The 19,955-nt window shown below is 30.2% G+C and overlaps 1 pseudogene; it reads left to right on the top strand.

The window, feature by feature from the left end:
* Positions 1-7,808: 7,808 nt before the first annotated feature.
* On the top strand, positions 7,809-11,132 carry LOC120176493 (annotated as a pseudogene).
* The last annotated feature ends 8,823 nt before the right edge of the window (positions 11,133-19,955 follow it).

The raw sequence follows: 19,955 nt of genomic DNA on the forward strand, positions 1-19,955 counted from the left end.
TTCTTGTTTGAAGGTGTTTGAATTTGTTCCTCTGTCGTCTCCATGACAATATCCCATTGCTTCATTTTGTTAATTAATTTCTCATAATTTTGTAAAAAAATTATATATTATGTATATTAAGTTTGCAATAAAAATGTAGTAATATGCACAATATCTCTCATTAGATCCATTTTTTTTATATATTTATAAGGTTTTGTTAGTATTAAATTTCTTTAATCATTTTCTTCAAATTTATGTCGATCTTGTTTAAATTTTGATGAGAAAAATGGAAAAGCAAGAAAATTTATGGGCTTTGATCGATTTTTTTCTCAAAATCATGCCAGTTTTACATTATATTCGGTGAAAAAATGGAATGAACAAATTTTATCAGAAGAGGCAAAAAAAATAGCATGTATATAATACTGGATTCAGAAATATTTTTCAGGGTGAACATGTTAGAATAATAATACTGTAAATTTGAGACGTTAACACTGATTAGAAATGAATAAGGTGATCGCTACAATGGACGCCTCCCCTGAAGTTAACACAATGTTTCCAAAACTCGTACACTAAAAGCTTCGAAATGAATAAGGTGATACTGCTCTTCTCAAGGACGAACTTTGAACAGGTATTTTAGAATAAAAAAAAACTTTAGAGATATATTTTCGGATGCTTTGAAATGCTGAAAATGGTTTATATTTATAGGTTGGTCTTAAAGTATAAAACGAGTAAGAGAGCTATAATTTTGGCTGAATTTTAGCAGCAATATATTTTTACTTCCGCTCCTGAATTTTTAAAGATTTTCTCCAAAAAGATATTACACGTATAGTATGTGTCAAAAATACATAATTTTATGAGCACAAACACAAGTTAGCTAACGACAGCACTCAAGTGCAAAACTTGTCATACTACATTTAACAAACAAGGGAAGTAATTTCCATACATAAACCTTTCCAAAGTTATTTTCTTTCCTAACGTGAGCTACACGCCTTAAATACTTAAAGCATTACTAACATGACATGTATGTATTAAAAACATAAATTTTTCGTATGTGATGAGTACAGATAAAATTTTGGAATACACACCTTCAATAAAATAGATAATAACATAAAGAAATTTGAAATTTCATAAGGGACACGTGTTCGCTCTAGAGAATACATGCATCCATCACATATTGTATAAATATTAGCTATTAAACTAAAAAAAAAGGGGGGAAAAACATTTGTCCTACGAAAATAGACTTAATTCTAAGCTTGTTAGCTATTAAACCCCGTTGGTTAAGCCTGCACAATAACCCTATTCATGAACAAATCCCACCTATCTCATCTCTTAATTGGTAGCATACAGATATATCTGTTAAATGTTTTGCCTTACATCAATCCTTCTTTATTCCATTAATTAAAAATTATTATCCACTCCTATATTTAATAATTAAGATATAAAAATAATCAACATTAACACTGATTAAGTACACATCAAACTATATTGCGTTTGTATTTGCGAGTGGTTAATTTATAATTTTAATTTTAATTTTTTAATATAATTAAAGAATGAGCGTTAATGAACTCATCAAGTGACCTTAATGATTAAAGGAAATGTTATTTTATTTAAAGATTCTGGGTCCAAGCAGCTGTATTTGCGAGTATGTGTTGTCAATACTTAAAAAAATTCTAAACAAATACTATTTTATAATCACCCTAGACTATTAAAAAAATTAATAATCTTATTATCTCACTTATAAAATATTTATTATTAGTAATATATAAAATAATAATTCATATTTTATATAATTTAAACCCTTAAATTTAAATGTTTTAAATCCGGATATACATATTTTTCATTCGGTGTATACCAAACACACAATCATAGTTATATATAAAGTAGTATCCAACTACATAATATAAAATTAAAAAAATTATATTAATTTATGACAGTTAGATGAGTGAAAATAGATGACTGAGATTAACAATAAAAAATGAGAATTTATTAATTAAGAAAAATAAAAAGATAATATCAGTAATCTATTTATACTCATTCAATGATATTAAATTAATATAAAATCAAAAGTTTTTATAGTGTTAGTGGATTTTAATCATATATATGAGTTAAAATCTACTTATACAATGTAAAACTCTTTAGTTTTAGAAATTCAAATTAAATTTTAATTTTAATTTTTTTAATGTTCTTAATTAAACTCACTCCCATAATTTTTTAAAATTCTAATTAATCCTCTCAAAATTTTAAAAATTGTAGCTAGACCCTAATTTTTTTGGGGAAAATACAAACTAAACCCTTCAAAAAATTTTAAAAAATCTCAATTTAAACCTCTAATTTTTTTAAAAATTTTAAGTTGGCATCCCCAAATTTTATCACGAAGTTTCACCACTGTATATATTGGAAATTAATTGCAAAGGGAGGGGACCAAAGAAGAGACATTGGTGGCGAACATAAGAATAGCAAGCAAATCCCATGTTCGGCTACCATGCACTGACCTGAATAGCATATTTTTGGCCTTTACTTATTCTTACTTTACTCCAACATTATGTAGTGGAATACAACTTTTCTATATTTAGATTAGACCCCATTTCCTCTTCATTATTTACTTTCATTTATCTTCTGCAAATTATTGTGCACTTTTGTGTGGGATAATAAGTCCATGCCAAGGAGATAATTCTATTTCATGTATGCCTAAGAGGTACCCGACATATTATATCAAAGCCAAAATTATAATTATAAAGTTTTAATTCATATTATATCCAAAAAATTGTTATTATGCAATGTATTCATATGTGTATTTCATATACTCAACGATGGACTCAAGTGGGAGGGTAGGGGCAGTCGTCTTCCTAAAATTTTCAAATTATCATATATTTTAGATATTTTTTTATATTTTCTATTGATGATATGTTTTCTTCCCTAAATTTTTTATAAGTTCACTCATTTTAAAATTTTATAAGTTTACCCTCTAACATAAAATTTTACGTCATTCCCTAAATATATTAATGGTTAGTTGAGATGTCTAGAAGTTTTTTTTAGGGTTTTTCTCTTTACTTATCTATAAAAATAATACAATTAGTCTTTTTATGTTTTTTCTTCTTTTTAAGTTTCTCTTTTTGATTGTTAAGGAAGATATTATAGTCATTCTTTGATCAACTTATTATCATCTAGCAGGAATTAAGTTACCTTGATTATTAAGAGATTTTTTGTTATCCATTAAGTTCTAGGGCCCAAGCATCACGTACATAGCAATATAAGCGTTTATTGTCAAATTATTGAGAATCTTTAAATAGATATTACATTATATTTATTGTAGATTTATATATAAAAAAAACTTATTATCATCTATGTTTTGCCATAAATCTTGTAATGCTCTCTTCTATCTTTTCTATCTCTTTTGTTCTTTAATTTTACATATTTAAATTTTTGTATTTGTTTAATTAGTATTATATATATATATATATATATATATATATATATTAGTTGTTATTGTAGTACATTTTTTTATAGTTGGATTTGATGTCGCCTCACTAGTTAATGTTTATTCGTTCATATTGTTGATCTATCATTGATTTGTATCCTCGAACTAGTTCTCTCATATTGATAGGTCCTAATAATTATACTAGATAGACTGCACTTGAGTTATGACGAACTAAATTATCAACGGACCATCATTGTTAAATTTATTTTTTATGTCACTCTTGATTGTGTTTATCGTTCACCATCAATAATGATGTTTATTTGTATATTTTATTTCTCTAAATTATTTTATTGATTTTGTTAACTATTTTTATGTATTATTTAATTTTCATTATTTAGTGACTAGTTTGTCCTCTTTAATGGTTTTCGGGAAAATGATCAGTTAACGTTATTAGCATACTCTAATTTTTGTAATCATTTTTTTATAAAAGTCGCTAATTTTATTAAAAATAAAAAAAAATCTAAATTACAATGAAGGTTTACAACCATAACTGTAAACTAAACATATAACAAGAATATTTTCTAAACACAAGAAAACTAGTCATTTAATTACACAAAGACCATACAAAGAAAAAGTTAAAAAACTTAAAATAAATCGAACAAGAGATAAATACGAATCGATCTAACTGTAAAATAAACCATAAAAGGGAATAAAATTATTGAAAGACCACCGACATACCGAACATCGATTACTTTATTAAAATATAATAATGGTTGGTTAGACATAAATATTAAAATATATTATATCAATTATTAATTAATCAAATCGATTTACTTGTAATGTCGAATATAATAATCTGGATCTACTATCCATAAGCCAACAACATCCACCAAAGCTTGGCCCAGCTTGAATCATTATTTTGTCATTGGAGAAAATATATTTTATATAATCGGCATGTACTTTATACATATTTGGTCAAATACTTTATTATATTTAGTTATCAAAAAATATATTTTTAAATGGTAAAATTTCAATTTTAGGGAGTATAATTTTCAAATATAAAACTATCAAAAGATAATTCTAGGGAGTATAACTTTTAAATAGTCAAATACTTTATTATATTTAGTTATCAAATATAAAATTTCAATTCTAGTGATAAAAAGAAATGTTGTTCTCTTTAAGAGTCATACGTTCAAGTAGTTGTATCTGTAGATTACGTGCGTTGTCAAACTTAGACAAATTTTTTAGTATATAAAAATGATAGATGATTTTGTTTACTTTTATGGTATGTTTTTTTGTTCTTGTAGTGAATATTCTCTTTTCTCAAAGTTATATTTGACATCGTCTCTGTTTGATATTTATTTGATTATTTTGTCTATCTATTCGTCTTTTTGACTCTCGGGTTGGTTCTCTTTCATTGATAAGCGCTTGAAAAACCAAAAATAAGTCACAATCGAATTGTTATAAAGTCAGTTTGTTAACGTATCATCATTGTTCTATGTATTTTTATGTTAGTGTTAATAGTGTTTATCTTCTATCAACGATAGTGATTTTTGTTAGTATGTATTATTTTTTCCTGAGTTGCTTAATTAATTTTTTTAACATTTTGTTTGTATGGTCCTATTTTACTCTTTAATATTTAGTTAGTGCACTTCGGTGATTTTAAGAAAAATAATTGGTTGATGTGATTTAATTTACTCTAGTTGTGTAAACTCTTCTTATATGATTTCATTGTACTTTCTCTTTATTAAATAAAACTAGTTGTTATTATTAAAGGTAAAGTATACAAATGGTCATCTGACTATTTATATGTTTTAAGATGGACGTCTGACTATATATCATTGTTTGTTGAGTTCAGTGACTATTAAAAGTTACAAAATGGCCATCTAACTATTCATATGTTCTAAATTTGTCATTTTATTTTGAAGTTTTAATAGTTGTATGAGCTTGACGTTAACCTTATGACTGAAATATGATAAAATCGTATTTTAATGAGGTCTACTAGCATCATCATTACTTTCAAGCACTGGCCCGATGACATAATGTTTCAAGCACTAGCTCAACGACTTAATCTAAATGAAGAGTCGATCCACAAAATACAGCTTAAACGATTCTGTGATCAAATATTATCATATCCCAGTATATAGGTTAACGTCCAGCTCAGACGATAGCCATTTTTTAACAAAAAATAACAAGTTTGGAACATATGAATAGTTGATTGATCATTTTATAACTTTTAATAGTCGGTGACTCAACAAAGCAACGCTCTATAGTCAAAGATTATTTATGTACTTTACTCTATTATTTATTAGAAAATAAAAAGTAACATTTTTATATAATCAACATGCATTTTACTTATAATTAGTTTTTTTTTATTTTTTAAAAACAATAAAAGTTCAATCCTAGGCGAAATAATTCCAAAATATAATAAAATTAATAGCAATGTATCTTCTATACTCAACATGTATATTATTTATATTATACTTTAGTATATCTATGATGTGGATGAATAAAATTATTTTATATAGAAAAATATATTTTTAAAAATCATTTAACAAATAAATATAAGTAAATATTAAACGATTTGTACAACATCGAACTTGTTGAACCCATTGAATGACCTTATGATTAAAGGAAGTATCATTCTACTAAGAGATTTTGAGTTCGAACCGTTACGTCAACATAATAAGTGTGTATTGTCAATAATTAAAAAAATTAATAATAAATATTACCTCATTTCATTGCAATTTGATTTGCTGGACAAGTGTCCAAACTTATTTAATTGCTTCATGGGCCATACGCCATTTAAGTTGAAATGGTTTTCAATTTCCATTTTCTGCAAACTCAGCTTCATGTTTGGGCTACACAAATCAACATTGGATTTTAATTTTGGGTTCATTATTTTTTGGACCTTATTTTTTAAAAAATAAATTCTTTAAATTCAAATACTCAAATAAATATCCAATAATTAAAATATATTTAAATATATCATACACCCATTACTTATATCTATATTTGGTGGAACAATTTTGTATTATTAATGAGATCAAGTATCATCTTTATCGTCAGTACTTGATTGGTTATGTGTCATTAGATATCGTTATTATTAATTACATGACTGCTTAATGAGATCAGGTGTTCATATCGTTTGATATTATAATCATAGCTTACTTGACTTTTAGGTGCATCATATGTTGCTATTGATGTATATCCTTATGATTATGACTGATTATTAGTTATTGGTTATGTTTATGGCTAATAAAACATGTCTAGATTCATTGATCTTTGCTTGTATTGCCGATACACGTATTTTTATGAATTTCACGAAGTATAGTAGATTAGAAGTGTACAAATAAATTTATAAAGTTCAATGTTCGGATGTTTTCATTCGCAAGTTAGTATATCAAAGTTATTTCGTGAAACACTATCGTTGCATGACTTCCGGTATCATCATTAGAGTACAATACTTGATTACTTTAGAGGACATGTGTATACACATGATCTTTATTTATTTTTGATATCTAACTTTAATATTATTTTGATTTACATTATATACTACGGAGCTCCAGTTTTTGCATAAACATTTTACAATCATTATGAATATTAATATTTTAGTATCGATTATCGTATTCATATGTTTAATTATGGAAATGAGAAAAGTTTTAAATTAGACGGTCAATTCGATGATCCAATGTTTCATCTTAAGCCCACCAATATTGGGTCAGGCGTGGGATGTTACAATTATAGTGATTCACCTGTTATAGTTCAGGAGTGGGGCCACAAAAACAATACAATTCCTTTTATCCTTTCATTAAAGAGTTCTAATCAAGAAGTTTATTTCGTTGTACATGTGAAGACATCTCAATTCGATCACCCACACGTGTTTTTAGCCCTTGATATAGCAGTAAGGGATCCATGAGCATCTTTGTGGATCGAAAAGAGACCTTCGAGGAGAGGGATCTACCATAGTAAGATCCGTGATTTTTTTCTCGAAAGGATTATATAATATATATATTTTTATTTCGAAGGAGATATCTCAATTTTAAAGTTACGACTTTCAATGTTTTAATTTTAAGTTATCTTAAGAGAAATTTACTATGTTGTTTCTATAAACTTATCTTAACGCTAAGTAATTTGTCCTTTTTAATTTTGGCGAAAAATCATGTGTATTTATGATTTTAATTACAAACTTTTATTCTTATAATGATTTACGATTTCATTTTTACAACAATGACTTTTCAAAAGTAGACTATTGATACATTTACAATCATTACACATTTACCCCTTTTACAGTTACTGTCCATCACACATTTTACAAAGTATGGTATCCAATTGTAAACTTACTTCTAGTTGAGTGACCATATGTAGAATTTACCTTTATTATTGTTATTAACCATTTTTTAATTTATTGTTTCCAACAAAATAACTGAACTACGGCCTTTGATTCGTGAAATGAAAAGCCCTAGCCAGCTCTGAAGGTACTTGGTCCTCATCACTCACGAAACCTTTCATCTTCTTTTTAAACTGTTTGGTTAACGAGAAAACTTCAAGAATCTCTGTAAGATATCTCTCAACTGTTAATTTTTAATTAATTTTATTTATTATATTTTTTCTGCTTCTCTCTGTGAAATCTTATGTTCCTAACTTCCTATTACCGAACTAGTAATTTGATATGAACTTCAGGTATTGTTGAAAAAATGTGATGAATTTCATTTTTAGTATTAAGGAATTGATTCCCCCCTTCCTTAGGATTTCTTTCTTTTCACTTTCCCTTAAAACCGCTGTGAATTGAATTTAATGGATATTGGAGTTGTTCTTTCAACTTCAATCTAGGTTTTTGCATTTTAATTTCATTCTATTTTAAGTGGTGGTGATTAATGTTACATCGAAGAGTGACTGACCTGGTTGTTTTTTCAAGCGTGATTGATGGTATTTTAAGTATTCAATTTAGCTTCAATTTTTATTTTTTCGTGGAATTGTATTCTTCCTTGAACTGATGGAATCTCAATTGTGTTGCCTTTCAGTTAAATGGAAGCCCTAGCCGCTGAACATTTAGAGAGAACCTGTATTGTTTTGTTCTGTGTTTAGCTAAAAGGGATAGTATTGTTAGCAAGTTTAGATTGCGTAGTATTCATAGCTTTTGGCTTTCGGATTCCAAAAATGGATGGAAATACATTATTCAAGATTTCAACGTGCCCGTCTTTGTCATCTTCAACTTTGACCACCATCCCACATTCTTCTCGGAGAGTTTTGCCGTTTCTTTCACCTAAACGAAGAATGAGGCCGGCAAAAGTTGTTACGTCTGCCAGTACTGAGCATAACCCACCGCCGGTTTCTTCAGAGGCAAAGAATCCACTTGCTGCTGTTTTAGAATTCCTCGGAATATTTGGAGACAAACTTTACGCCCACTGAGTGATTTGGGTTTGGTCGTAGAAGCTTTTGGGAAGGTGGGGTTGGGTTGTTTCTTGTGTCAGGTACTGTGCTTCTTGCGCTTAGCCTGGCTTGGTTGAGGGGGTTTCAGATTCGTTCTAAATTCCGAAAGTACCTAGCAGTGCTTGAATTTGCTCAGGCATCGGGTATTTGCACTGGAACACCTGTTAGAATAAGAGGGGTGACTGTAGGCAATGTTGTACGTGTTAATCCCTCCCTGAAAAGTATAGAAGCAGTTGTTGAGGTACGTTCAGGATAATATTTTTTCTGTAATATTTTCTTCTGGTTTGGTTTGTGTATGCTCCAACATTGCTGCCATCATTCTTAGGTTGAAGATGATAAGATTATTATACCTCGAAATTCACTGATTGAGGTCAACCAATCTGGTCTTTTGATGGAAACTTTGATTGACATCACACCAAGGGATCCAATTCCGTCACCCTCAGTGGGACCTCTCAATGCTGACTGCGTTAAGGAAGGTTTAATTGTATGTAATAGGCAAAAGATAAAGGGGGAACAAGGGGTAAGCCTGGATGAGTTGGTAGGGATTGTCACCCGTCTTGCTCGTCAAATGGAGGAAATTGGTATTGCCAACACCTATGCACTTGCTGAGCGAGTTGCGGATGTTATTCAGGATGCAAAGCCCCTGCTCACAAAGGTGTGCAATGTTTTGTTACATTTAATGTCTTAGTGATGAAGTTTCTCTTTCTAAGCTATATTGCTGATAGCTCTATTAAGCACAAAAGAAGTGAATGGGTGTGCTACATTATCTTTTCCTTTTCTTTTTTTCCGTCTGTGAGTTATGTTTGAATGGTTTATTATTACACATTATTGCCTGATGTGCATAAATCTAGAAGTTTATGTCTGTACGTGTTTCTCTGATCTCTAACTGACTGGATAAACATTATAAACTGAAAATTTGATGGATTCTCATGTTCAAAATTTTGAATTTGATGTAGTGACTTTTCAGATTGAAGCCATGGCTGAAGATGTGCAACCTTTGTTGGCTGAGCTTCATGATAGTGGTCTGCTTAAGGAGGTTGAGAATTTGACCAGAAGCCTAACGCAAGCCTCTGAGGATTTGAGGTGAATTATCTATTCTTTCTTGAGTGCAATTTTATTGAGATGTGTTTGTCACAAGGAGTTGCTCCTACATGCTATAACCAAGAATTGCTTTCTGGCAAAGCATTATGCCAACATCCTTATAACTGAGAATCATAGTTGAACAAATTATTGTTAAACTTCAAAGTAATTAGGTTATGACTTATGAATATATTGTTTTTAAGGTCTAGCACATATTTTTTATTTTCTAGGTAATGCCTGGAAATGCATCAAACATTGATGTTAATTCATACATATTACATTGTCATCTTCCACCTCCATGGCGTGTTATAGGGTCCTTTTGTTTTCTGCAGTTAGCATTACATTATTGCTACAATCAACCCTTACACTTAATAATTTCAAGCCACCACTTTATCTTACCTTCTGTTTAAAACCAAAGGACTATATGATCTGAACTCTAGCTACCGAGGTATATATCCTTGCACCTACAGTTAAAACTCAGTTGTAGATGTTGCTTCATGGACTCATTCTAGATCCTTGAATTTGAAGTATCAACTTTAAAAATGCTGTGGCTCAATAAATTTTTAGTAATGTGGAAGCATCAGTATGGACACTTTGAATTTGATCTACTAAGATGTAATTTTCTAATTATGTGAGGGGAAGACAGAAGCTGTGTAAAGAAAATTTGACCCCTTCATTTTGTGCCTTGGCTGCCCACTTCTTCAGCTTTAATGTATGGCCTTACAACTAAAGTTCCTTTCTGCGCAGAAGGGTGCATTCATCCATTATGACCCCTGAGAACACCGAATTGATTCAAAAATCAATTTATACTCTGATTTTCACTTTGAAGAATATCGAGGTAAAAATTTATTTACCAGGCTACCAGCTAGGAGTATTGCTCATCGGTTCATGTCTCTCTTCATTTACTGTTGCAGAATATAAGTTCTGATATACTAGGATTCACCGGTGACGAGTCTACAAGAAAGAATCTAAAATCACTTATCAAGTCGCTTAGCAGGATGTTGTGATCGTGAAGACGAGTGAAAAGAATACATAATAATTGATTACGGAGTCCAAACTCAAAACTGGTTTGTCTTTTCCATTGTTATAAAGGGGAAGATATTGAAGTGAAGCTTCTAGTTTGTACTCTTTGTTCCATTGCAATTGCTTGGAAAATCTCGATGCTTGAGGCATTTTTTGCACACAGATTACTAGTATAAATGCAAATTAGATTTTTTAGATTTGTCGTTGCAAACTGTTGCTGTAATGGAACAAAAGTAGAAAACATTCTGGAGGCAACTGATTGCAGGGTGCATTTCATCATAGTTTCGCCATGGTTTTGCTGGTTTTTCGAGAGGATTTGCAGGTAAAATTTGTATCCAACCCTCGTATTCGGGTTAAACCGTGTTCGTTTCCCTATGGTTTTGCATATAATCTTGTTGGACGAATGTCTTGCATCTCTTTTGTGCACTTATTTTGTTTCCCATTTTTTCTTCTTTCATTCCATATAAACTAGTTGGACGAACGACTTACCCAATATTGTTCTTTTGGATCCAAAATCCAATTTACCCTCTCATAGTCTTCTCAACCTTTTTCTTTAAAATTAATTAGAATGATGGATCAAACTTTTCATAAATTACTTTTATTATGATGAGGGTTAATATAAAAATAAGTGTCTAAATTATATTTTTTTTTTATTTAGGTGTTTAAACTTTTTTTAGTCAATTTAGGTGTCTAACATTTCCAGTTCTTTCGTCGAAATGACCGTTAAAAAAGTCGTTAAAAATAAGTCAATCAATCAATATTAGACACGTAATTTGATTTTTTTTATTTAATTTTTACTTTTTTTAAAAAAAAATTTACTTTTTTTAAAAAAAAAATCAAAATTTTCCTATTTTTCATAAAATACCTCAAGACCCACCATTGTCGCCAGCCACTACATACTCATTTGTTGGCAATTAGCCCGTCAATCACTCACCCATTGATTGAAATAGATGGGTGTTAGAATTTAAGAATTTAGAGTTTGGATTTAGGTATTTGAGTTTAGGGATTTTGGGAGTTTGAAGCCACGATTGATGATTGACAATGGGTGGGTAGGCAACAATGGGAAGGGTAGAAGATAAGTGGGGGCGGTAGTGGCGGTGGGTGGGTGGGGTAGATGCTTTGAGATTAATGATTCTGAGTTTTTTTAGATTTTAGAAATATTTTAAGATTTTTTAAATAAAAATAATAATTTTAATTTTTGTAAAAATAAAATTTTTAAAATTTTATAAAGACATCACGTCACATATGAGTAATTGACTAAATTTTTTTAACATCTATCACAGTTCATACATCTAAATGATAATATTGAAAACGTTAGACACTTAAATTAAAAAAAACACTTCAATAAAAAAATTGTATAATTTAAACATTTTTTATATTAAACCGATTAACGTAACTTTTAATCAAAACATAAAAAAGAAAAAAAACGAGGCCCAATAAACTATAACATGCATTTTTTTTCCATTTCTAAAATAAACGTGGTAAGAATCATATAAAAATTAAATTTTATTTTGAAGCAGCTTGGATTTGACATTTTAGTTGTATATTGAAATTTGAAAGAAAAACATGAGCTAAAGTTCATAACTTCTATTATGACCCATTACCATTGAAAATTGATATTTCAGCTTCTCAACTTTGGCTTTATACATTTTGATCGGTGTAAAGTTAATAATTTTCAAATATAAAATAATTAGTTTTATCATTCTTAATCTCATTAATCCAATCTATTTGACTTGTTTTTAAACACTACTTTAGTATAATCATCAAGGGGACTAAAAGGAAAAGTTATTATCTCTAGATGTCCTAAGTTCGAGCAGTTGCGTTTGTAGGGTGTATATGTATTGCCAATAGCTTAAGAAAATTTTAAACATATATTATCTTATAGTCACACTAGACTATTACAAAGACCATCACTTTAAAAGGTATTTTGGATGCAAACAAGAAGTTATTGGAAGATTAAGATGGGTTTACTAGCTGGGTAGGTCTAGGTTGAATATTTAGTGACATAATTTGGATATAGAGTTTGGGGGACCAACTTAAAATTTAAAAAATTTAAAAGTTTAAATTAAAATTTTCAAAAAATTTGAAGAGTTCAATTTACATTTTTTTTACAAAAAAATTGGGATCTAACTAAAATTTTTGAAAATTTGAGAGGCTTAATGAGAATTTTTAGAAATTATGGGAGGGGTTTAATGAAGAACATTAAAAAAATTTAAAGCTTCATATGATTTTTTTTTAAAATTGTGGGGGACAAATTAAATACTTAAAAGAATTTAAAGGTCTAAAATTTAATTTTTCAAATTTAATATTAATGAACAACTTATGAAGACGACTGTCCAATCGAAATCAAAATTAAGATAGATCAAAATGAATGTCCAATTATCTCTATAATAGTTGGTGTTGGAACTCATTACTTCGAAGGTATGTTGATTCATACATAATATGCTAAAGTTAAGATAAATGTTTTATAGATGATAACCCCATTTGTAAAATCATACCTAACAATTTAATCATAGTAATACTTATCAGTTGGATTAACAATTCAAGGGAATTTAAGGAAGTTCCCCAAATGGGTCAGTTTCACACTCTTACGAAATATAATGGGTGTCCCGATTTATTTTATTTGTAATTTTTATATATTATATTATTTATAAAAATCAAATTATATATGTTGAGTTGCATAGAATATTATAATTTTATAATAAGTAATATTCGTATGATAATTAAAATCTTAAAATATGTGATAGAGATTTTCCCATTAAGAAAAGCATAATAACACAATTACCCCCCTATATTTATATAATTAATCATTTTATTTTTTATTTTATCTTTTTGGAGTATTTTAACTATTATGTTAACAATCTATAGAATAAGCGATTAAAAGTTTTCAGTTAACACATCTCTTTTCTTTAGATTGTAGATTCAATACTTAGGAATCTAATTCTCGTTCCTCTCTTCCAATGTATAAATTGTTAAAAAAAAACTTTACTCGTTTTGACTTTTTTGTTAAAATAATTATGCTTGGATGAAAATCGTTAGTTAACTAGCGATTAACATATATTATTAACATTATATTTTTAAATTTATTTAATTACTGATGTGAAACTATCATATCATCATTTGAATGATATGACACAGTTCATGTCATTATTTTTTGAATGATGTGATATGTGTCATATCATTATTTTAAATGATGTGATATATATCACGTTATCATTTTAATGAAATGATACATATTATGTTAATAATTGTCACGTACAAAAAATATCACGTCAATAACTTGTATTAATTAATTAACAAATTTCATCTTACGATATTTTAATCAAAAATTAAAATGTTAGATATAAAAATGCTAAAAAGAAAACAAAATGATTATTTGTAGAAATGTTATAATTATGTCATTGTAGTAAAAAAAATATAATGACATAATTACCCTATATATAAAAAAACACAGAAGTATTTCATATATAAAAATAATAGGAGTGTTATTTATTTATTCACTTATTGGTAAATTATGCGAATAGTCTCATATGTTTTTGATTTAATCAATTTTGATCACTAATTTAAAAATTAAAGAAAAATAATCCTTAACGTTATCGGTCTGTTCGATTTTATTCTCTAATGTTACTGATCCGTTAGATTTTAATCTCTCAACCGTTAACTCTCATTCAATTTTAGTCCCTCAACCATGTTAGGAACTCAAACAAAAGGAGGTTAACGAAAATTAATAGCAGAGTGACTTAAACCAGACGAACCGATAATGTAAGAGAACATTTACTCTTAATTTTTAAATTAGTGATCAAAGTCGTAAGACCCTAAATAGAAGGGACTATTCACAAAATTTACCCTAAAATAAAAATAAGATAAAAAACAATAATCTTGATGATGTGACAACTTGTAATCAGGTAACCGACAAGCTCTTACCTTGTTTCTAACACCATCCCAATTACTAATGCATATGCACCCATTTGCATACACAATATAATATATTTTCCCATTTTCTCATTATTAAACAAACAATTTTTACATATTCATGAAACTATATTATTAATAAAGTACAATATTATTGTCTCCAAGAAAATTTAAATTGGAATAGTAATATCTATCACCTCGTACTTATAAAAACAAAAACAAAAAACCATCGTGAACATGCCTTTTTCTCAACAAAAAAAAATCCAGACTGGTTTTTAGCAATTTAAAAAAGTTGACCATATTGAAAAAAATTAAATCAGGTTTTTAGAACCGGACCGGTTAACGAACCGGTCATGCTATCGGTTCACTGATTTAACCGGTCGAACATGTCCGACTGGTCGAAAGAACCGGCGACGTCATAATTATTTAAAAAATTAAATAAAAATACAAAAAATATTTAATAAAAAATAATTTTTTATATCACAAGTCATATTCAAAGCAAGTCATAACATATATAAATTAAAAACTATAAAATCAAGTGAAACAAAATGATTCAAATTAACTACAACATAATATTTAAGGTAAAACATAGTAAATAATAAATATAATTATATAACTATAATTAAAAAAAAAATTTGGGGTTAAACAAATCATAACAAAATGATATTGTTTGGTTTAATTTTTTTTAAAAAACAATCCCACATGGCTAAGAAACATAGAAGAGCATCCCAAAAGTCTAAAGAGTAAAAATATAAGAACAAAACAATCTCACATTACTAAGAAACATAGAAGCGCATCACAACTAACTTCTATAAATAATAGAGGTAATTTGACATTCAAAATCATGGAGCCTTTTGGTGAGCATTAAGTGAACTATTCTTTCACTTCAATCAAACTCGAATTTTAGGCTTCAATCGAGCTTTTAATTTTTTTTTTGAGTTCAAGCTTTTTTTGAGTTCAAGTTTCAATATTATATTTCGAGTTTAAGTTGAACTTGATAATTTTTAGCTTGTGAGTTTGAGTTGAGTTGAGCTTACTTTTAAAGTTTTCAAGTTCGAGTCGAGCTCAGCAATACTAGAGTTCGACTTAGCTCGTTTAACAAACGACGTTGTTTGGTTTAATTTTTTTTTTAAAAAAAAACAAAAATCTCGGTTTTTTTCCGGTTTTTTCCGATTTTTTTCGGTTTTCAGCCGGTCCGGTTCAACGATTCTGGCCGGTTCACTAATAACAGTTTAACCGGTTTAGATTGAACCGGACTAAGTAACGATTTCCGATTGAACCGATCGATCCGGACCGATTTTCAAAACAGAGAATTAAATGGATTTAGAATATAAGTTACTGTGTGCCAAGATTCACACACTCGGTTCTTGTAAGAATTCTTGAGAACCATTTCTATTTTCCAGCATTTAGCAGTTCCTTTGTTTACAACTAAAATCAGAAGCTAAAGTAGGTCAGTTTCCAAGTTCTGTATTCATCATATGTTTGTGCATGTGTTTATATATATATATATATATCTATGCAAAATGTGTCAGATTCTGACACATTTTTTGTTTTTGTTTTGTTTAATCTCTGATCTTCTTTTAAAAGTTGCCTTTTTTTTCTCTAAAGGTTAAACCAACCCAAAGTTTTTTTCCCCAGTTTTTTTGCTCTTCTTTTTACGTTTTCCATTCTGGGTTTCTTTCTATATAAACATTTATTAATTTATCTATTCTCTTATCTGGGTTTGGTGGTTTTTTCACGAGTTGTACCACCATTATTGTTGTTTGTTACTTCTAATAATTGAATACATCTCCATTTGATAAAAGGGGTCTATGATTAATGTGTGTTTTTCTTCTCTTTATTTGTTAAACTAAAGCAACCCCATTAGTCTGAATCTTAGTACAATTTGTTTCTCCCTGTTTCAATTTGGGTTTCTTTCTTTTGGTAAAAGACACTGATTTTCTTAATCTGTGTTTTTATCAGTCCTTTTATTCTCAGTTCTTCTGATTCAAGGTCCCCAGGTATTTTAGTATACATGTTTGAGTTTATTCGTCTGTGGTTTTTGTCCTAAAGAGTAAATGCAAATTGGAGGCACCCAAAATGGAAAATCTTGTTCCAGGGGTTCTTTTGAAGCTCTTACAGCATATGAACACGGATGTGAAGGTTGGTGGTGAGCAAAGGTCATCTTTATTGCAAGTAGTGAGTGTAGTTCCTGCTCTAGCAGGAGGTGTGCTATTCCCTAACCAAGGCTTTTACCTTAAGGTTTCTGATTCATCACATGCTACATATGTATGTTTGCCTGATGAACGTGATGATTTGATTCTTAGTGATAAGATCCAATTAGGCCAGTTTATTCATGTTGATCGGTTAGAATCCGCCTCCCCGGTTCCCATTCTTCTTGGGGTTAGGCCTGTTCCGGGGCGGCACCCTTGTGTAGGGTGCTTTTCTACCTAAAAATCATTCTATTTTTCTAATATTCCCGAAGTAACACCATTTTTTCAATATTTTCCAAACTAACACTTATTCGATTGATGTGGAAGGAAGGAACATTTTTGGGAGCGCACTTTAACGAGATTTTTGCTGACAAGGCGGAAGGCGTGTTACCGGGATGCATCTTTCATGGGTTTCTACTGACTGGATTATCACGTGGGAGAAGCGCTTTGTAGGGGGTGCACCTTCCATTAATAGGACAATTAAGTCCCACCCATTAACTCTTACTTATGCAATTGCATTTTCTATTTTAATGTATGTCTTTGTTTTTAATATTTCAATATAATTGCATTTTCTACAATTTCTCAATGTATGCATATTTTCTATATAAATTTTCCACTTACCTCTTACTTCATGTGATTAACATTTTCATTTTAATCAAACCTTATCCTAAACCACATTAACTTACACACCACTCTCACCTTAAAAATCCCTAAACCACTTTAACCTACAAAATTCTTCACCACTTTCACCTTAACAAATCCTATACCATTTTAATCTAAAATCACTCAAACCTAAATAAAAAATTAAAAAATACCTTCGGTCATTCTTATTTCATAACCGAAACCTTTTACCTAATAAATTATCAAATTTTAATAACCCTAAACTATTATCACATTTAATCTTAAACCCTAAACCAGAAACCTAATTTAAAACCAGGTGAAAAATGTGTTCCCCAAAAGAGCTTTAAGAAGGTGCATCCCTTGAAACGCTATTTCCATCGTGACACCACATCAGCCGGAAGGCTTTCCCCTTTGAAACGCGCCTTCCCTCCGCATCAGCAAATCCCGTGAAGGCGCCCTCGGAAACTCGCCTTCACTCTACATTAGCCAAATGGGTGTTAGTTTAGGAAATATTGGAAAAAAAGTGTTACATCGAGAATATTAGAAAAATATGATGTTTTTAGGTAAAAAAGCCTACGTAAGGAGCCCTGAGGACATTGTTGCAACTCATTCTCTTGGGTTCCTTAATGATGGTAGTAAAAGTGCCTCGGGTATGTAACCTGGAGAGAGTTAAGTCACCATCGAAACAAGTCTTAGGTAGTGGTCACAATGGAGAGAAAGATGAGTTTGTTGGGAGTAGATCAAATAGAGGTACAAAGGAAGATCAATTGGATAAGAAAATGGCTTATTTGAGTAGATTGAAATCTCAATCGATTAAACCGACGTTGTGTTCGGATATTAAGAAGGAACCTTTGAGGAAATCGAAGGTTCATAGTTCGAGGTCAATTCCATCTTCCCCCACAAGTTGCTACTCATTGCCAACTTCGTTTGAGAAGTTTACCACTGGCATTAAGCAACAGACATAAATAAAAGGGCAGAGAAAAGGAAGTCCCAAGGTGGAATCTGTGGAGAAGCCGAGTTCTTTCCATGGGACAAGTCTGACCAGAAAAAAGGTATCGGTGATCAAATCTTTGGTTTAAGGGATTGAATTAGAGGCCAAGGCTTTGAGAAAGAGCTGGGAATGGAATAGGGAAGTGAAGGGTAGGGACCATTCTAAACCGAGGTCTAGCAAGCATGACATCAAGCAAGAATTTTGGAGCATTTCGATAAGTTTTTCTTGTTCTTGACTTTTAATTTGGCCGATCTATTACTTTTAACTGAGTAAAGCATTAGTAAGCTTAAAATATAAGATTATAGAATGTGATTGGTTTTTTTCTCTTACATCGATTTCTACTGTTTCATACAAGTTGTTCAAATTTTGTACCAATATTTCCTCAAGGCCATAACCTATGAAGATGTTTAAAATCCAGTTTAGGTTTAGAATATGACATACATTACATGTATTACATGATTCTGTTTGAGTTGATGGTATTTAATAATACATATAATTTCAAGCTATTTTACTCTTATGTAATGATTAAAACCCGGATGCCAGGTTCCTAGAAAGGGCACATCAAGCGAAAAGTTGCTATCCAAAGAGGAGACTAATGTCACGAACTTAATCTCTCAATAGGCCTCGTGCGGCCTTAGCTTCTTTCCATTCCCCGCGATAGCTAAGTCAGCCTCACTCAAACTCGTGCTAGTGTGTAAAACTGTTGGCAAGGAAATGAAGAAGACAAGTAAAGACACTTTGTGGGAAAGCTTGTTTATTAATATGCTTGAATACTACACTTAGTTCTTGGATGATTTGCAAATAAGAATCCTGCACCTATTTATACCATCCCACTTCCTCAATGGACGGTGGAGATTGACTTGATCCTACGGTTGGGAGAGATTCTCTAGAATTCTTCATAATTTTCTACCTAAAATGGAATACTCTGGATAATCTCTAGAATACTCTCTACAAGTTCCTACATGCTCCAAGTATGTTCTAGAATACTCTACATATGTACAAGCCTTGGAGGTTCTAGAGTAATCTACACTATTATATTAAGCCTCCAAGACCAAGTGTGGCCCAAAATAGCCCAAGATGTGGGAAAAAAGCTTAATTTCGTGACAACATCCCCCACCTATTTCGGCGTCGTCCTCGTCGCCTCATACTCTCTAAGATGTTCTTCGAATTACCACAAGTCTTCGACTGGTTCCTATATTACCTCAGACTCCGTCATTTCCACTTGATTAAATACTTGTACGCGGCGAGACTCCTCTCTTGCGAATCATCCTGCTTGTGAGCATCATTTCAACCTCTTTATCGTATG

Source organism: Hibiscus syriacus, unplaced genomic scaffold, assembly GCF_006381635.1.
Source record: "Hibiscus syriacus cultivar Baekdansim isolate YM2019G1 unplaced genomic scaffold, ASM638163v2 tig00003398_pilon, whole genome shotgun sequence".
Taxonomy (NCBI): Eukaryota; Viridiplantae; Streptophyta; class Magnoliopsida; order Malvales; family Malvaceae; genus Hibiscus; species Hibiscus syriacus.